At 37.3% G+C, this 21,465-nt stretch overlaps 2 non-coding genes across 2 annotated transcripts; both read left to right on the top strand.

The window, feature by feature from the left end:
* The first annotated feature begins 2,610 nt into the window (after positions 1 to 2,610).
* LOC131147349 (small nucleolar RNA R71) lies at positions 2,611 to 2,717 on the top strand. The gene has a single exon (XR_009134738.1). It is a non-coding gene; the product is annotated as a small nucleolar RNA R71 (small nucleolar RNA).
* A 6,314-nt stretch (positions 2,718 to 9,031) lies between these two features.
* LOC131147387 (small nucleolar RNA R71) lies at positions 9,032 to 9,138 on the top strand. Its single transcript, XR_009134772.1, has one exon. It is a non-coding gene; the product is annotated as a small nucleolar RNA R71 (small nucleolar RNA).
* Positions 9,139 to 21,465: the final 12,327 nt, after the last annotated feature.

The following is a 21,465-nucleotide window of genomic DNA, read 5'->3' as shown; positions in this document are numbered from 1 at the left end:
CAGTGTTCACAAGGAACCATTAAGTGCTACAAGTCATGTGAACGTGTATTTTCTTAAGCCTCAAGAGATACCATGTAGATACAAGAGTTAATATAGCCACATTAACACAATTGAACTACCAATCAACCTTCAATGAGCTACAATTCTTAGTTTAGCTATATAAAGAGAAACTACATATAATTGACCCAAGTGTGTACTCCCAGGGTGTATTCAGCTATATGAAGAGCATATGTAGTGTCACGCATGGCCTAATCATCCATATTCACACTTTTTTTTTTTTTTTAGTGTTATTCAAAAATGAGCAAAATTGAAGAAAATAAAGAAACTTCCCTTACTTTTTAGTGAATCTATCGAGGAATTAAATTTTCGGCTCTGTACTCGTGCCAAATAAACCTACATAAAAAATCTAAATTATTCAAAAGTGCATATATAAATAAATAAATAAAGTAATAAAGATAAAAGAAATAAAAAAAAGAAAAACTCTTTGGGTTGCCTCCCACAAGCACTTGTTTTAACGTCTCCAGCCTGGCGTTTCAATCTTCCTCAACCACGATCTCCAAGAGGAATAAACGCACTGTTCCTATCTTGTCCCTCAAGTCTACTGCTCCAAAAGGGAAAACTTTGTCAATTGTAGAAGGACCTATCCATCTTGGGCTTAACTTACCTGGGAAGAGTTTTAATCGTGAGCTAAAGAGTAGAACATGTTGTCCTGGAGCAAACTCACGCCTAAGAATCTCTTTTTCATGCCACTTCTTCGTCCGCTCTTTGTATATTTTTGCATTTTCATATGCATCACCTGAGAACGCATAGTGAAGATGCTCTGGGGATTGCCTCAACTCTGGAGATATAGGTTGCTGCATCTTTTCTTTAGAGATTATAGAATCCATATTTGCTACCATAGGTTCAAGCCTCCCTATATGCTGCTGTGTTGTAATCTATTGCAAGGATTGTTCTAGGTGATCAGGTGGTACTTCTTTTTGAAAGGCTTTTTCTACACCTTGTTGAATGACATCTACCCAAAAGCAAGTTCTTGGATCTTCTGGGAATCTCATGTCTTGGTAGATGTTGAACATAACCTCTTCCTTCTCTACTCTTAATGTTAACTCACCCTTTTGAACATCAATTAAAGCCCTCCAGTGGCCAAGAATGCTAGGCCAAGAATTAGTGGAACTTCTTGGTCTTCCTCCATATCTAACACCACAAAATCAACGGGAAAAATAAATTTATCCACTTTTACCAATACATCTTCTATGATTCCACGTGGATACTTGATGGATCGATCTGCTAGTTGCAAAGAAATGTTTGTTTGTTTGTTTCATATCTTTAAGTCCCAATTTCTTACATATAGAAAGTGGCATAAGATTAATGCTAGCACCAAGATCACATAAAACTTTACCAAAAAATGAATTTCCAATAGTGCAAGGCAAAGTAAAACGCCCTGGATCTTTTAATTTTTGAGGCAATTTCTTTTGAAGAATAGCACTACACTCCTTGGAAAGCTTTACTGTTTCGAAATCCTCCAACCTTCTTTTCTTTGAAATGATGTCCTTCAGGAATTTGGCATAATTTGGCATTTGTTCCAAGGCATCTACAAGAGGAATATTTATGTGAATTTTCTTTAAAATATCCAAAAACATAGAAAATTGCTTATCTAATTTTTGTTTTTGAAAACGTTGAGGATAAGGAAGTGGAGTAAAGAGAATAGGAGGATTTTTAGGAAATGAAATTGCTGAAAGCGTGTCCATCTCTCTTGGTGTATCATCCATAATCTCCTCTTCTTCCCCTTTATTCTTGCTTTGGCCATTATTTTCAACTGTAGGGGTGGGCATGGTTTCCTTTGATGGTGATTTCTTAATTTCTCTTCCACTCCTAAGTGTGAGGAAATTGCATTGTTCCTTTGGATTCACTTCAGTGTTTCTAGGAAAAGTTCCTCTCTGTTGGGAATTTGCAGTTGTGGCCAGTTGCCCAATTTTCATTTCAAGATTCTTCATAAGTGCTCCCATATTGTTGCAACGAGTCTCGATGTTGTCCAACCGTGAATCAGTCTTTTTAAACCTTGCTTTTGTCTCCTCAATAAATGATATCATGGCATCCTTAAGTGACATCTTCTTCTCACTTGGCTGGCTATCAAGTCCTAGAGGAGGTTACAGAACATTCCTTGTATTTCCATAAGATTAATTCTCATGATTTCGAAACCCTGGATGATAATATTGTGGTAAAGGATCACTCCGATAGTTGTAGTTCCAATTATTGATGTATTGAACATGTTCATGACTCGCCTCATTGCTGGGATCTATACTACTTGTAGCTACCCCATATTTTGCACCTTGTGGTATCCTTTGGGTGGTCAACGCTGAAATATGATGATACAGAGAAGCAACTTAAGCTGAAAGTGTAGCAAACGACTCCAATTTGTGAATTCCAGCAACTTTCTTAGCTATAGTTCTTTTACTCGGCCATTGATAGTTGTTTGAAGCCATTTCTTCCAAAAGAAAAGTAGCACCCTCAAGTTTCTTTGACATCAAAGTTCCCCCAGATGCAACATCAACTAAAGTCTGCATTTGCCCATTCAATCTATTATAGAACACCTGAATTTGCAACCAATCCGGTAGTCCATGTTGTGGGCAGCGTTGAATCAAGTCCTTATACCTTTCCCATGCTTCATAGAGTGATTCAAAATCATGTTGCTTGAATTGACCAATCTCACTCCTTAGTTGGGCCGTTTTTGCAGGTGGGAAGAATTTAGCCAGAAATTTTTCATCCATCTCCTGCCAACTCGTGATACTCCCTGGTTGTAGAGACTGTAGCCAACCTCTTGTTTTGTCCTTCAAAGAAAAAGGGAATAATCTCAGTCTAATGGTGTCTTTAGTAACCCACTTGATCTTCACAGTGTCACAAATCTCCAAAAACATCGCCATATGGATATTGGGATCATCAAGTGGTGATCCACTAAATTGGACCTGCTGCACCATGCTGATTAATGTAGGTTTGAGCTCAAAATTGTTGGCATTAATGCGCTGGGGTCTGATGCCCAAATAGTTGTCATTCACAACTGGCCGTACATATTCCTTCAAGGCGCGTGGCTACATGTTATCTTGTCAGTTCTCCATGGCTAATATCCTTTTTTTATTTAGTGCTCTGAGCATTCTTTCAATCTCAGGATCAAAAGGAATAATGTCACGTGTTCTAGCACTGCGCATTCAACATAAAAAACACACTAGAAATATAGAAAAATAAAATAAAATAAAAAGAAAATAAATAAATAAAAATATGAAAATAAAATTCTAAATTAAAACCAAGATTACTTTGTATCGATATTGGCAAAAATAAGGAAACCTCAATCCCCGGCAACGGCGCCAAAAACTTGACCGGTACAAACTGCAAGGGCACAGTATCGTAGTTTTTATAATATAATGATGTGTAAAGTATCGTCCTCAGGGATTGATGTCTTAATTTTTACCAAGTATGATATTTATAATAACCTTGATTTTATTTAGAAAAATTAGTAATTTTTTACTGCGAAATTTAAACAAATTTACTTTAAAAAAACTATTCAAGATAATTTAAAACTGGATGCCGAGTATCAAATTACTGATGGTGAAAACTTCTAGGAAACCAATTTCACCTAATTTCTCACTATGCTTTACTTATTTAGCTAATTTTAACTTCGTTTTCTCTATTTGTTAGCAAATCGCCAATTTTTCCAAAAACCTCTTTTGATAGTCGATCAAAACATATTCTAGTTTATTATTTAACATAAGAGTATGAAAATTAATAATGCAAGAATGCAATAAGACCCTCGATTTTTTAATATTATGTAGGTTCATACAAGTCTTTCGATCTCTATATTTACCTACGCTGAATTATCCAAGATCTATCCTATATGCCCCCCTTTCGGTAGCAAATCACAAGACTTAAATCATTTAATTAATGTCCAGTTAATTAAAAGCATTAGGCACAGAATAACTCAAATAAACATTAATGAAAACAACTTTAGATTAGCATCAAAGAGCACACATAGTTCGAAACTGGCTACATCGTTTTCCTAGAATACAAAAATTTAGTTCACTCCGAAAATTAAATCCAACATAATAGATTTCACCATATTTTTTTCTATTTGGAGAGTATGGGAAAGATCAACACTCGCAGCACCGCCGTCGCATGTCACGAACACCCCGAACACAGCCGTTGTTCGCCGCCTTCCGATTCTAAAAAGATATTACTTTTGTGTGCCTCCAACTCTCCTTTGCTGGCTGTGTGTGTATCTTCGCAGCATCCTCCAAAAGAAACCACAAGAAAGCTCCAAAAAAAAATATAAGTTTTCAAAAAACCTCTGCGGCCCGGCCTCCCTTGAGTGTCTCACAAAGAAAAATAGTTCTTTCTCCTCTCCTGTGGTGTAGCCTCCCATCAGCTCCAGTGCATCCTCCTCTCTGGTGCCTGCTGCCCCCTTTTCTCTTCTTGCGCACGGCTCCCCCCTAGTAACCCTATGGCTTATTTCCTATTTGACTTTTCCAACTTCATTTTTCTTTCATTTCTTTTATTTTAATTTCCTTTCTTTGCCTTTCTTTCTTTCCTTTTCTTTGTACCCGACACCTCACCCTGCTAAGATGACCAGGCTGCATGGCTGAGTCACATCTCATTTTTTTCTTTTTTTTCTTTTTTTTCTTTTTTTTCTTTTTTCCTTTTTTCAAAGGTACATGAACTTCCCTCCTCCTTCAGCCCCGCTTTCTACCCTTGTACAACCCGTAAATCTCAAAACGTAAAACACAAAAGGTGTAGAACTCTTTTTCATCTTACCCTAAAATTTTGAATCGTCTAGATCGAAGCTCGGATGAGAAAGTTACGCCAAGATTTCGAAGAACTGTCAAAATAGTCCATAAAACGGCATATGCTAACTTCACATCTGATTTCGATCTTGATGCGTCTAGTATTTAGCAAAATGCAAAGCATTAAAATTGTAGAGCATTTTCGTATCTTTCTATGGCATCCTGAATCATCTTAATCGAAGGTTGGATGAGAGAGTTATGCACGGATTAAAAAGTGTCATCGGTTTTTAGCTTTCGATAGTTGCCCTGCAATAAAAAAATACCAAAATTTCATAAATTACTCAATAAAACTCAAATATTATAAATAGAACACAATGTTAGAATATTGAGAGTAATTAGGCATTTAAATATAAAATATAATTCACAATACTTGAATTAAAACACCTAATTACGCAATTTAAGCGCGTAATCACACCCCCCAACTAAAGTTTTTCTAGTCCCTAGCAAATAACGTGAATGCAATTCAGGGTAGTGTCATACTAATTACAATGAATAAACACACATGCAACATAACCATACCACTTCACATACAGAAATATCACTAAATTACGCAGAAGCTCATTCACACACACTGCACGCAACTCCGAAGTAAGTCATTAATGCAAGTCTCATCATTATAGAGCCATTAAGAACAATAAACTCACGTAAAATTTACCAGCGAGCACAATTCAGAGTTAATGTAGTCATATAAATTCGAGTATAAATAGGTGAAATCTCGAAGCATGTGTAATGTGTGTGACTCGTTACACTTAGGATATCCGTGGACACCTAAAGAACTGTCGCTTTGACTCGGTCTAACTGGTATACCCTCAAAAACACTCAAAAAGGATGGGTTCACTCATCGTATATGAGGAGGAGTGTCTTGATCAAACATCCCACATACTGCAAGGAAAAAACACTAAATGTACGGAGTGGACTTGTTTGAAAAGGATCTAGCCTATTTAGGAGGTGTCGGGTCCTTCACCCTAGCATCTTCTCACCTACTCGCCATGTCCAACCGAGACCACCCTAGAACAACTTATTCACAAACTAGGCATGAATACTTCTGAGGCATTAGGTGGGTGAAGAGCCTTCATATGTGGAGAATATGTGTCATGTCCCTAACTTTTTTTGTAGCTGTGTGGAGCAGGTATTAGTTTTTCACCTCTTCTGGGGTATTTTTCTTTTTCTTTTTCTTTCTTCTACTCATTTTTCAATTTCTTTATTTTCATGCTCAATTAGGAGAATCATAACACTTCTTTTATTGTTTTCATACCACCCATGTGCATTAAGATCAAACAAGAGTCCATGAAATAAGTCTATTTCTAGGGGTAGCTCAACCTTCACATCTTGAGTAAGCTACAAGACCTAAGTTTCTATCTCCCCACTAGATGCCACCTCTAAGCTAGCAATTAAAAAACCAAGACTAGTGTACAAAAAATATCCAGAAACAATAGGGAAAGTTGAGTTTCATGAACTCTGAGTTGACGTCAAAAACTGAAAATAATGATAAATGGCTCAACAGTACCTCACATGGTGTCACAATCACCACGGGTGCTCTCTCAGTGTTCACAAGGAACCCTAAGTGCTACAAGTCACGTGAACATGTATTTTCTTAAGCCTCAAGAGATACCATGTAGATACAAGAGTTTATATAGCCACATTAACACAATTGAACTACCAATCAACCTTCAATGAGCTACAATTCTTAGTTTAGCTATATAAAGAGAAACTACATATAATTGACCCAAGTGTGTACTCCCAGGTTGTATTCAGGTATATGAAAGACATAAGTAGTGTCACGCAGGACCTAATCATCCATATTCACACTTCTTTTTTCTTCAGTGTTATTCAAAAATGAGGAAAATTGAAGAAAAGAAAGAAACTTCCCTAACTTTTTGGTCAATCTATCAAGGAATTAAATTTTTAGCTCTATACTCATGCCGAATAAACCTACATAAAAAATCTAAATTATTCAAAAGTGCATAGATAAATAAATAAATAAAGTAATAATTATAAAGGAAATAAACAAAAGAAAAACTCTTTGGGTTGCCTACTATAAGCGCTTGTTTTAACGTCTCCAGCCTGACATTTCAATCTTCATCAACCAGGATCTCCAAGAGGAATAAATGCACTGTTCCTTTCCATTTGTTCTCTATAATAGTGCTTCAATCTCTAACCATTAATTCTGAATATATTCCCTGTCTTGTCCCTCAAGTCTATTGCTCCAAAAGGGAAAACTTTGTCAATTGTATAAGGACCTGTCCATCTTGAGCTTAACTTACCTAGGAAGAGTTTTAATCGTGAGTTGAAGAGTAGAACATGTTGTCCTGGAGTAAACTCACGCGTAAGAATCTATTTTTCATGGCACTTCTTCGTCTGCTCTTTGTATATTTTTGCATTTTCATATGCATCACCTGAGAACGCATAGCGAAGATGCTCTGGGGATTGCTTCAACTCTGGAGATATAGGTTGCTGCATCTTTTCTTTAGAGATTATAGAATCCGTATTTGCTACCATAGGTTCAAGCCTCCCCACATGCTGTTGTGTTGTAATTTGTTGCAAGGATTGTTCTAGGTGATCAGGTGGTACTTCTTTTTGAAAGGCTTTTTCTACACCTTGCTAAATGACATCTACCCGTAAGCAAGTGCTTGGATCTTCTGGGAATCTCATGTCTTGGTAGGTGTTGAACATAACCTTTTCCTTGTCTACTCTTAATGTTAACTCACCCTTTTGAACATCAATTAAAGCCCTTCCAGTGGCCAAGAATGGTCGGCCAAGAATTAGTGGAACTTCTTGGTCTTCCTCCATATCTAACACCACAAAATCAGCAAGAAAAATAAATTTATCCACTTTTACCAATACGTCTTCTATGACTCCAAGTGGATACTTGATGGATTGATCTGCTAGTTGCAAAGAAATTTTGTTTGTTTCATCTCTCCAAGTCCTAATTTCCTACAAATAGAAAGTGGCATAAGATAAATGCTAGCACCAAGATCACATAAAACTTTACCAAAAAATTAATTTCCAATAGTGCAAGGCAAAGTAAAACTCCTTGGATCTTTTAATTTTTGAGGCAATTTCTTTTGAAGAATAGCACTACACTCCTCGGTAAGCTTCACTGTTTCGAACTCCTCCAACCTTCTTTTCTTTGAAATGATGTCCTTCAGGAATTTGACATAGTTTGGCATTTGTTCCAAGGCATCTGCAAGAGGAATATTTATGTGAATTTTCTTAAAAATATCAAAAAACTTAGAAAATTGCTTATCTAATTTTTGTTTTTGAAAACCTTGAGGATAAGGAAGTGGAGTAGAGAGAATATGAGGATTTTCAGGAAATGAAATTGCTAAAAGCATGTCTGTCTCTCTTGGTGTATCATCCATAATCTCCTCTTCTTCCCCTTTATTCTTGCTTCGGTCATTATTTTCAGTTGTAGGGGTGGACATGGTTTCCTTTGATGGTGATTTCTTAATTTCTCTTCCACTCCTAAGTGTGATGAAATTGCATTGTCCCTTTGGATTCACTTCGGTGTTGCTAGGAAAAGTTCCTCTCTGTTGGGAATTTGCAGTTGTGGCCAGTTGCCCAATTTTCATTTCAAGATTCTTCATAAGTGCTCCCATATTGTTGCAACAAGTCTCGATGTTGTCCAACCGTGAATCAGTCTTTTTAAACCTTGCTTTTTTCTCCTCAACAAATGATATCATGGCATCCTTAAGTGACATCTTCTTCTCACTTGGCTGACTATCAAGTCCCGGAGGAGGTTGCAGCACATTCCTTGTATTTCCATAAGATTAATTCTCATGATTTGGAAGCCCTGGATGATAATATTGTGGTAAAGGATCACTCTAATAGTTGTAGTTCCAATTATTGATGTATTGAACCTGTTCATGACTCGCCTCATTGCTGGGATCTGTCCTACTTGTAGCTACCCATATTCTGCACCTTGTGGTATCCTTTGGGTGGTCAACGCTGAAATATGATGAGACAGAGAAGCAACTTGAGCTGAAAGTGCAGAAAACGGCTCCAATTCATGAATTCCAGCAACTTTCATAGTCATAGTTCTTTCAGTCGGCCATTGATAGTTATTTGAAACCATTTCATCGAAAAGAAAAGTAGCACCCTCAAGTTTCTTTGACATCAAAGTTCCCCCAGATGCAACATCAACTAAAGTCTGCATTTGCCCATTCAATCTATTATAGAACACCTGAATTTGCAACCAATCCGGTAGTCCATGTTGTGGGCAGCGTCGAATCAAGTCTTTATACCTTTCCCATGCTTCATAGAGTGATTCAAAATCATGTTGCTTGAATTGACCAATCTCACTCCTTAGTTGGGCTGTTTTTGCCGGTAGGAAGAATTTAGCTAGAAATTTTTTAGCCATGTCCTGCCAACTCATGATACTCCCTGGTTGTAGAGACTGTAGCCAACCTCTTGTTTTGTCCTTCAAAGAAAAAGGGAATAATCTCAGTCTAATGGTGTCTTCAGTAACCCCATTGATCTTTACAGTGTCACAAATCTCCAAAAAAATCACTAGATGGATATCGGGATCATCAAGTGGCGATCCACTAAATTGGGCTTGCTGCACCATGCTGATTAATGTAGCTTTAAGCTCAAAATTGTTGGCATTAATGGGCTAGCGTCTGATACCCGAATAGTTGTCATTCACAACTGGCCATACACAATCCTTCAAGGCGTGTGGCTACATGTTATCTTGTCAGTTCTCCATAGCTAATACCATCTTTTTATTTAGTGCTCTGAGCGTTCCTTCAATCTCCGGATCAAAAGGAGTAATGTCACGTGTTCTAGCACTGCGCATTCAACAAAAAAAACACACTAAAAATATAGAAAAATAAAATAAAATAAAAAGAAAATAAATAAATAAAAAAATAAAAATAAATTCTAAATTAAAACCAAGATTACATTGTATCGATATTGGCAAAAATAAGAAAACCTCAATCCTCGGCAACAGCGCCAAAAACTTGACCGGTACAAACTGCAAGTGCACAGTATCGTAGTTTTTATAATATAATGATGTGTAGAGTATCGTACTCAAGGATTGATGTCTTAATTTTTACCAAGTACGATATTTATAATAACCTTGATTTTATTTAGAAAAATTATTAATTTTTGACTGCGAAATTTAAACAAATTTACTTTAAAAAAAGTATTCAAGATAATTTAAAACTGGATGCTGAGTATCAAGTTACTGATGGTGAAAACTTCTAAAAAATCGATTTCACCTAGTTTCTCACTATGCTTTACTCATTTAGCTAATTCAACTTCGTTTTCTCTATTTGTTAGCAAATCGCCAATTTTTCCAAAAGCCTCTTTCGAGAGTCGATCAGAACATATTCTAGTTTATTATTTAACATAAGAGTATGAAAATTAATAATGCAAGAATGCAATAAGACCCTCAATTTTTAATGCTATGTAGGTTCATACAAGTCTTTCGATCTCTATATTTACCAACGCTGAATTATCAAGATCTATCCTATAATCCCCCCTTTCAATAGCAAATAACAAAACTAAAATCATTTAATTAATGGCCAATTTATTAAAAGCATTAAGCACAAAATAACTCAAACAAACATTAATGAAAACTACTTTAGATTAGCATCAAAGAGCACGCATAGTTCGAAACTGGCTACATCGTTTTCCTATAATACAAAAATTTAGTTCATTCCGAAAATTAAATACAACATAACAGATTTCACCATATTTTCTTCTATTTGGAGAGTATGGGAAAGATCAACACTCAAAGCACCGCCGTCGCACGTCACGAACACCCCAAACACCGCCGTTGTTCGCCACCTTTCGATTCTGAAAAGATATTATTTTTGCATGCCTTCAACTCTCCTTTGCTGGCTGTGTGTGTATCTTCGCAACACCCCCAAAAGAAAACAACAAGAAAGTTCCAAAAAAAAAAAATTTTAATTTTTCAAAAAAACTATGTGGCCCGGCCTCTCTTATGTGTCTCACTAAGAAAATTAGTTGTTTCTCCTCTCCTGTGGTGTGGCCTGCCTTCTGCTCCAGCGCATCCTCCTCTCCAGTGCCTACTGCCCCCTTTTCTCTTATTGCACACAGCTCCCCCCTAGAAACCCTATGCCTCCTTTCCTATTTGACTTTTCCAACTTCATTTTTCCTTCCTTTCTTTTCTTTCTTTCTTTCCTTTCTTTGCCTTTCTTTCTTTCCTTTTCTTTGTACCCAGTGCCTTACCCTACTGAGATAACCCAGCTGCATGGCTGAGCCACATCTCATTTTTTTTTCTTTTTTCTTTTTTCTTTTTTTTTCAAAGGTACACGAACTGCCCTCCTTCTTCAAGGCCGCTTTCGACCCTCGTACAGCCCGTAACTCTCAAAGATTAAAACATGAAAGGTGTAGAGCTCTTTTTTCAAATTTCCCCAAAAATTTTAATCGTCTCGATCTCGGATGAGAACGTTGCGCCAAGATTACGAAGAATTGTTGAAATAGTCCATAAAATGGCGTATGCTAACTTCACATCTGATTTCGATCTTGATGCATCCAGTATTTCACAAAATGTAAAACATGAAAATTGTAGAGCATTTTCTTATCTTTATATGGCATCTTGAATCATCTAAATCGGAGGTTGGGTGAGAGATTTACACACAGATTAAAAGGTGTCATCAATTTTTAGCTTCCGATAGTTGCCCTGCAATAAAAAAATACCAAAATTTCATAAATTACTCAATAAAACTAAAGTATTATAAATAGAACACAATGTTATAATATTGAGAGTAATTAGGCATTTAAATACAAAATATAATTCGCAATGCATGAACTAAAGCACCTAATTACGCAATTTAAGCACGTAATCAGCTGTCGTGGCGATGCATGTAAGAACCTTTCATTTACATGTCTTTGCTTATTCCCAAACCGAGGGCACCTGGTAATGATATTGATGTTTACCTGAGGCCATTAATTGATGAGTTGAAAGAACTATAGGAAAAAGGAATGGAGACATTTGATGTGGAAACTGGGACAATATTTTGGATGCATGCTACACTATTGTGGACAATTAATGATTTCCCTGCTTATGACAATCTATCAGGCTGGAGTACAAAAGGTTACTTAGCATGCCCAGTGTGTAATAAGGAAGCTAGGTCCTTATCCTTAAAACATGGATGCAATTTATGCTTTATGAGTCATCAACATTTTCTATGACTTGGACATCCTTGGAGGACTTATGTTGCTAGAAGCTTTAATGGAAAACCTTATTGAAGGTTGCAGTCAAATCGACTAAGTGGGGAAGAGATATTAAACCAGCTAAATTTGATAAGAGATGTGAAATTTGGGAAAGCAATGAGTAGTAGAAAAAGGAAACGTGCTGAGAATGAGTTAAATTGGACAAAAAGAAGCATCTTCTTTGAGTTGCCATACTAGAAAGATCTTCCACTACGCCACAACTTGGATGTTATGCACATAGAAGAACATTTGAGAGAATGTCACTTGTACATTGCTGGATATAAATGGGAAAAAAAAGGACAACACAAAATTCTCATCGGGATATGAAAGATATGGGAATACGAATTTAGTTGCATCTGATTTGTGATGGGTACAAACTTCTCATGCCATCAGTATGTCACACATTTTCGAAAGATAAAAAGAATAATTTCTTTGAATGGTTGAAATAAGTGAAGTTCCCTAGTAGATATGAATCCAACATATCTTGATGCATAAGTAGGAAGGAAGGGAAGATGTTAGAAATAAAAATTCATAACTATCATGTCCTTCTTTGACAAGTTCTACTCGTTTTCCTTCGTGGACACCTGACTGAAGATGTTCGCTCGGTGTTGATTGAGTTGGGGATGTTTTCATGATAGTTGTACTCCAAGAAATTAAGCGTAAATATACTTGAACATTTAGAGGAGGACATCGTAATCATACCATGCAAGCTCGAGAAAATATTTTAACCAGAATTCTTGGATGTGATGATCCACTTAGCTATCCATTTACTAAGGGAGGCTATAATTGCAGGAGAAGTGCAATATCGTTGGATGTATCCTACTCAAAGGTAAATTATAAAGTCCTTCTATAATGTTCACATGATTTCCTTGCTTTCTTTGTATGTAGAAGCCACTAATGCTATATAAAATGCTTAGGTTCTTGTCAACTTTGAAGGGTTAAATGCGCAATAAGGCACGGCTGGAAGGTTCAATCATTGAGGCATACATTGATAGTGAACGTCTTGAATTTCGCTCAATGTTTCCACATGATATTGTCACAAGGTTCACTCATGAGGAGTGAAATGCAAACATTCATGGTAATTCCAAAGATGAAGAACCCAGGAGCTCATTAATATGGAGGACCTACAAAAGGCGCATTTTTACGTTCTCAGTAATTGTGATAAAATTGTGCCATATATCTAGTACATGGTTCCTAACTCCTTAATTTGCACTATATATACATATGCATATATATACTTAGCTGACATTAACATGTACTATTGTTGGATACAATGAAGATAAAGCTGAACTTCTGGTCCAAAATGAAAGGAATTTTGATGAAAGGCATAAGAAAGAATTTGTCAATTGTTTTGGGAGCCGTGTAAGTAACGAAGTTTATGTTAGTTTGAAGCAATGTATAGTTTCAATATTGATGGTTTACTTATCTAAACTTCTTTTTAATTAATAGATGGAAGTCATATGTTATAATAAATAACCAACAACAAGTAAAGATTTGTATGCATTTGCATGTTTCCATGATCATCGAGTTAACAGTTACAATGGTTATGTTGTCAACGGGTTAAGATTTTATACCAAGTCCCTCGAACTGCATCGAAAAACCCAAAATTGTAGGGTTACAGTGCTAGGCACAGAAAGAGATGATGATATTGACTACTTTAGTGTCTTGGATGACATTATTAAGCTGAACTATGGAGCCAACAAACTCGTCCAAGTGTGCCTAGTGGGACATTAGCAATAAAAAAAAAGTGGGATAAACATGGATGCCTACTTTACCAGTGTCAATTTTAGTAAGACATGGTATTAAAATGACTCTTTTGTGCTAGGGACACAGGCAGAACAAGTGTTCTACATTAAGGACACAAAATTAAAGGTTGAATGGCATGTTGACTCACTTGAAAAATAAGCAGCTCGGAAGCTATCCCAAGTATAGGAGTTACGTCGTGTAATATTAAGTCCAAGGGCTAGATCATCTCCTCAGGGAATGCGTTTTAATCTCAAACTTTACGTTCGTCTGATCAAAAATAAAAGAGTACTGAACTTGGTTCAGATTCGGGATTTCAAGGTTGGTTGATTCTACTTTTAACGAATTAAATAACACGAGATTTAAAACTCTAAACTAATATGCACTAAATAAAAGAAAACAAGAATAGAAACCCTAAGTCTACTTAAGGAAACATTGGGACACGCATTAATAAAAACTGGAAACCTAGAACATGGAACTAAAACATACAAGAATGGAAACTCAATTAGACACAAACGCACACACTAAAATCGAACCTTTAACAAAACTACGAAAATTAAATCAAGCATCATATTTTAAACGCAAACACAAACTCAACGAGAATTTAAAACATGCAAACAATGACGAAATATGATAAAAACATAACCTTTAATCAAACCGAGAATTTAAATTAAGAGAAAGATAAAAACAAACAATTTAAAATTTTTAAATCTACTAACAGTAAGATAAGAAAATTTAAACTTCAATAAAAAAATAAAATAAGAAAAACCATCTTCTAAACATAGCAATAAACTTAAATAAATAAATAAAAACAAGTGTTATTTTGCAACTAAAAGAAGTGGAAAAGAAAGAAAGAAAAGAGTGAGAGGAAGAGAGAGAGAGAGAAACAGAGCAGCAGGGCGCTGGCTGGTTCGTTGGTAGTCACGGCTGGTGCTTGATGGAGTTGCTGGCCGAGAGGGGTTGCTGCTGTGGTGGATATTCTGCTGGCAGAGGCTCAGGTGGAGGTTGTGCTGTGCAAATGGGAGCTGCTGTTGCTGTGCTCTGCTGTGGAGGCTGAGACGCAGAGGTGGTCAAGAGTTGTGCTGTGTGTTTTTGCAGAGGAGTTCCGGCTGCTGTGGTGGCTGCTGGCAGTTCTCGGGTGATGGCTGCCGGGTGTGTAGTAGGGAAGAGGAGAGGCTGGGAGTTGAGGGAATGAAAGAGTAAGAGAGAAAGGAAGAGCAGGGGAAGAAGGAAAAGGTGAGAACAGAGATAGAAGAAAAACAGAGAGAGTTCAAGGAGAGAAGCTAAGGGAAAGAGAGATAGTGAAAAGAAGGAGAAGAAGAACAAGAAGGAGAAGAGGAAGAGAAGGAGAGAATGGGGAGCCCTCAAGCTGCCTGCGGGAAAAAAGAAGAAGATAAAAATATATAGGGAAGGGGGATGCGCTACCCTAGGATCCGTGAAGTCACGACCCGACTTGTCCAACTCGACCCGAATTGTTATATTTTTTTTTCATTTTTTTCATTTTTTTCATTCTTTGTTCATCACAAATCTGACTCTTCTGGAGCCTATTTCTCACAAAACTCAAAACATGAAAGTTGTAGATAATCCTTTAATATTTCTTAAAAAATTTGAATTGTCTCGATCGGAGCTCGGACAAAATAGTTATGCATGAAATACGAACAAGTGTCAGTTTTGGTTTCCAGGATTTTTCTTGCAACAAAAAATTACCAAAACTTCATAAATAGTGCAATAAAGTTCAAGAATGATGATTTTGACACTTTATTAAAATATCGGACAATTTTGAACATTTAATTAAAAATATAAACCGTAAAACCCGGGTTGAGATGCCCAATTACGCAGTTTTGACACGTAATCACACCCCCCAACTAACGTTTTGCTAGTCTCTAGCAAATGACGTGAATGAATCTCAGGGTGGTATCTACAACTACATACTCCAGTAATCATAAAATCAATGCACATGCGACATAATTATACCACTTCACATACAAGAACATAACTGAATTTCACACAAGTTTGTTCATATTCAATGCACACGACTCCAAAGCACGTCACTAGTGCAAGTTTCATCGTTTATATGTGATTTGAGAGCAGTATACTCACATGAAGTTAATCAGTGGCACATTCAGAGTTAATGCAATCATATAAGTTCGAGTATAAACAGGTAAACTCTCGAGGTGTGTGTGATGTGTGTGACTCAATACACCTAGGACACCAGTGGACACCTACAGAACGGCCGCTTTGACTCGGCCTAACTGGTATTCCCTCAAGAACACTCAAATAAAATGGGTTCACTCATCATATGTGAGGAGTGTCGCGATCAAACATCCTACATATTAAAGGAACAACGGTAAGTGTATGGAGTGGACTAGTCTGGAAAGGATCTAGCCTATCTATGAGGTGTCGGGTCCTTCACCCTAGCATCTTCTCACCTACTCGCCATATCCAACTGAGACCACCTTAGATCAACTCATTCACAAACTTGTCGTGAATACATCTGAGGCATTAATCGGTTGAAGAATCTTCATATGTGGAAAATATGTGTCGTGTCCTTGTGATATGTATTTGGACCGGCATTGACTTTTCATTTCATGCGCATGTGTATTGCTTATTCTTTATTTTTCTCATTCTTCATTTTTTGTCTTTTCTTGATCAATTAGGACAATCATAACACTTCTTTTGTAATCTTCATACCATCAATGGGAATTGAGCTCGAGTAGGAGTTCATGAATTAAATCTATCTCTAGGGGTGGCTCAGCTTTCACATTTTGAGTAGGCTACAAGACCTAGGTTTCTATCTCCCCACTAGGTGTCACCTCTAAGCTAGAAAATAAAAAACGAAGACTAGTGTACAAAGGAATCATCCAGAAAAAGAGAATTGAGTTCCATGAACTCTGATTTGATATTCACGCTCAAAAGGACGATAAATAGCTCAAGGATATCTCACAAGGTGTCATAGTCCTCACGGGTATTCTCTTAGTGCTCACAAGGAACCCTAAGTGCAATGAATCACGTGAATGTGTTTATTTAGCCTTCTGAGATGCCGTGTAAATACAAGAAATTATATAGCCAAATTAATATGAATGTACTACCAATCAATTCTTCATAGAGTCATAAAGTCATATAAAGAAAAACTACGCATGATTGACTCAAGTGTGTCATTCTTAAGTTATATGCAAGTATGCGAAAGGTATGAGTCAGTATTAAGCATGGCATAATGCAATGTAATCCTTTAGTGCTCCTCCTTTATTTCTCTTTTTTTTTTTTTTTTTGAATTTTTTTTTTTAAATATCAAACCTAGTATGTGTACGTGCACAGTGTCACATGCGAATGCTCATCCCCCCCCCCCCCAAAACTAAAATGAAACAATGTCCTCAATGTGAAAGCATAGGGGAAATAGAAAGGATTGTGCACGGGAAAAGTAAAGCGTACCTGAGTGGCGAAATAACAAAAATCGAACTACGAGAAAATGGTCTTGAAAACTAACTAAAAATAAAATAAGTAAAAGGAAAATAAGGGAAATAAAAACATCACAATTGTCTAGCGGAGGCTCAGGAGGAATTTCGTCTGGTGGCCGCAGGTCTATAAATTGCATCGGCGGGTCTCCAAATTTGAGCCGCCACAATCGATCAGTTGTTATACCTGCAGGAAAATCAACCTCAAATGAATTAATGCTCATCAATATACCAAACAATACGTGTGCAGGTCGACCCTCGTGTGTGGACAAGAAAGGGTCTTTATTCAACATTGTGTCCAGGAAATGTACTTCTTTACGAACTAACGGTTGAAAGAAAGTGATCGGAATAATTACCTGCAGTTCTTTAGAAGCATTAACATTAAAGGTTTTACCTAGTTCTTTGAAAATTATATGCTCACCAGACTGGTCACCCTCTTTATTGGGTGTACATATCATCATATCACTGCAAAAGTCTGCCTCCACATTAGGCTCCTTAACGTCTGATTCAGGCGGGAGTGACGATTTCACAATTTCTGAGCTCGAAGTATGAGGTACCACAGGTTGTTACTCTGTATGAGTATCAGTCTCTTCATCAACTAACTGCTCCGCTTGTGGCCCCGTTTCCTCTGATTTTTCTTTGACCTCTTCTGGTTCAGCCATGACTTCTAGTGCTGGGACAACTGGTTGTCCGACGATGAGCATCTCAGGTTGGGGAAATTCTTTCTCGCTTCTCGAAATAGTGGTGGCCTCTGCTGTTTCAAGAGAAACATCGTGTATTTGTTGGTGTGGCTGCTGGTACTCTTGAGGACTAGGCTGAGGTTCCACGGGCAATTCTTCATTTTCTAAGATGTCCAATTGCGTGCTTATTGCATTAATGGTATCCCGAAATTCATTATTATGATCGACTTGAATTTGCATGAATTGTTGGAGCATGTTCGCCATCTGTGTTATGCTATCCTCAAAAAGTTCTGACGACGTACAGCTCTGAGGGATCTGTTGTGGCTGGTATTGAGGCGAAGGAATATCAGGGTAGTTTGGTGGTTCATATGCATCACCACCACTAATTGTGCTGATAGGGTGTGCAGCCATAGGTGCCTGAGTGTATTGTGTGTTGCACTATGGGACATTGTCATCTAAGTAATCAAAAAATGATAATACTTGATCTGAATCCTCGCTAACGGGCTCTCCATTAGACATAGTCTGGACAAAACACTTGCAATCAAGGGTAAGAGCACTATAAAAATAATTAGCTAACCTCCATGAGTCGAACCTGTGATGTGGACAAGTGCTTAGTAGATCCTTGAATCACTCCCAGTAAGCCCGAAATGTCTCATCATCCTGCTGCACAAAATTAAGAATCTGTTCCTGCAAAAATTGAGTTTTCTGTGAGAGACAAAATGCATGCAGGAATTCACGCTCCATATCAGTCCAATTAGTGATAGAGTGAGGTCTTAAGGAATGAAACCAGATCAGTGCCCTATCCTGCAAAGTAGCAAGAAATAAATTCAGTCGAATAGATTCATCAGTTTTAGCATGAGAGAAAAACATGTTGCAGGTTAATTCAAACTTTGCTAAGTGCTGATATGGGCACTCAGATTCTGTCCCGTAGAACTTGAGTAGCAGTGACGTCCTCCCGCACTACATCATGAAATTAAGCTCATCATAAGGCAAAATAGTGGAAGAGGATGCAGTGGCATATTCAAACTGCAAAAAGTCCATTATCGTGCGCAGTATAGGTGCAGTCATTTTTTCAAAACTCAAAATTTTTTTTCTGTTTTTGTTTTATGCTTTTTTTTTTCTTTTTCATAAAACTAATAAAAATGACGTGAAAAATGCAAAATTGAGACTAAGAACGACATTCCCTGGCAACGGTGCCAAAAACTTGACTCACTCGAAAAATAAGCAGCTCGGAAGCTATTCCAAGTATAGGAGTTACATCGTATAATATTAAGCCCAAGGGCTAGATCATCTCCTCGGGGAATGCATTTTAATCTCAAATTTTACGTTCGTCCGATAAAAAATAAAAGAGTACTGAACTTGGTTCAGATTCGGGATTTCAAGGGTGGTTGATTCTACTTTTAACGAATTAAATAACATGAGATTTAAAATTCTAAACTAACATGCACTAAATAAAAGAAAACAAGAATAGAAACCCTACGTCTATTTAAGGAAACATTGGGACACGCGTTAATAAAAACTAGAAACCTAAAACATGGAACTAAAACATACAAGAATGGAAACTCAATTAGACACAAACGCACACACTAAAATCGAACCTTTAACAAAACTACGAAAATTAAATTAAGCATCATATTTTAAACGCAAACACAAACTCAATGAGAATTTAAAACACGCAAACAATGACGAAATATGATAAAAACATAACCTTTAATCAAACCGAGAATTTAAATTAATAGAAAGATAAAAACAAACAATTTAAAATTTTTAAATCTACTAACAACAAGATAAGAAAATTTAAACTTCAATAAAAAAATAAAATAAGAAAAACCATCTTCTAAACATAGCAATAAACTTAAATAAATAAATAAAAACAAGTGTTATTTTGCAACTAAAAGAAGTGGAAAAGAAAGAAAGAAAAGAGAGAGAGGTAGAGAGAGAGAGAGAGAGAGAGAGAGAGAGAGAGAGAGAGAGAGAGAAATAGAGCAGTAGGGCACTGGCTGGTTCGCTGGTAGTCACGGCTGGTGCTTGATGGAGTTGCTGGCCGAGAGGGGTTGCTGCTGTGGTGGATATTCTGCTGGCAGAGGCTCAGGTGGAGGTTGTGCTGTGCGAATGGGAGCTGCTGCTGCTGTGCTCTGCTATGGAGGCTGAGACGCCGAGGTGGCCGAGAGCTGTGCTGTGTGTTTCTGCAGAGGAGTTCCGACTGCTGTGGTGGCTGCTGGCAGTTCTCGGGTGATGGCTGCCGGGTGTGTAGTAGGGAAGAGGAGAGGCTGGGAGTTGAGAGAATGAAAGAGTAAGAGATAAAGGAAGAGCAAGGGAAGAAGGAAAAGGTGAGAACAGAGATAGAAGAAAAACAGAGAGAGTTCAAGGAGAGACGCTAAGGGAAAGAGAGATAGCCAAAAAAAGAAGAAGAAGAAGAAGAAGGAGAAGAGGAAGAGAAGGAGAGAATGGGGAGCCCTCGGGCTGCTTGCGGGAAAGAAGAAGAAGAGAAAAATATATAGGGAAGGGGGATGTGCTGCCCTAGGATCCGTGAAGCCACAACCTGACTTGTCCAACCCGACCCGAATTGTTATATTTTTTTTTCATTTTTTCATTCTCTGTTCATCGCAAATATGAATCTTCTGGAGCCCGTTTCTCACAAAACTCAAAACATGAAAGTTGTAGATAATCCTTTCATATTTCTCTAGAAATTTGAATCGTCTTGATCGGAGCTCAGACAAAAAATTTATGTATGAAATACGAACAGGTATTGGTTTTGGTTTCCGGGATTTTTCCTGCAACAAAAAATTACCAAAACTTCATAAATAGTGCAATAAAGTTCAAGAATGATGATTTTGGCACTTTATTAAAATATTGCACAATTTTGGACATTTAATTAAAAATATAAACCGTAAAATCTGGGTTAAGATGCTCAATTACGCAGTTTTGAAGTGTAATCACATGTAGCCCAAAAAATTCCTCCCTGAAGTTTGTATGATATTACAGAAGTCGCAGATGGGGAGAAGAGTGTCAACTAGGTTGCTTTCAGGAAGAGGAGCCATCTTTCATTGCAGCAATGCAATATGCTTTCAATGTTAATGAGGAAGGAGCAGATCCTATAGCATTTGTGATGAATGGTGTATTCCCAAGAGGAGGTGAATTGGGTTTTAAAAATTTTGGCTCATAAATTCGTTGATTCACCAAATCATACCCCAATTAAAATTAAAGGCATGTATGCAAAATAATCACAACAATAAATGAAACATACATGTGAAAAAATTAAAAGTGGAGAGAGAGAGAGAGAGAGAGAGAGAGAGAGAGAGAGAGAGAGAGAGAGAGAGAGATTGAATGAGGTTGGGTTATACCCTTCTATGTCCTCGCCTTGGGCAAACCCCCAAGTATTCCACTAAACTGCTCCCTTAATTGAAAGGAGCAAACCATTACACACTCCTTCAAATAGGATGGAGCCCTCCTCTCCAAGCGATACTGCGTGCTTGGTGCACTCTTTCAAATAGGATGGAGCCCTCCTCTCCAAGCAATACCACACGTTTGGGTTACTCCTTCAAATAGGGTGGAGATCTCCTCTCCAAATGATGTCCCCTA

Source organism: Malania oleifera, chromosome 1, assembly GCF_029873635.1.
Source record: "Malania oleifera isolate guangnan ecotype guangnan chromosome 1, ASM2987363v1, whole genome shotgun sequence".
Taxonomy (NCBI): Eukaryota; Viridiplantae; Streptophyta; class Magnoliopsida; order Santalales; family Ximeniaceae; genus Malania; species Malania oleifera.
This window is presented reverse-complemented; position numbering and strand designations above follow the sequence as displayed.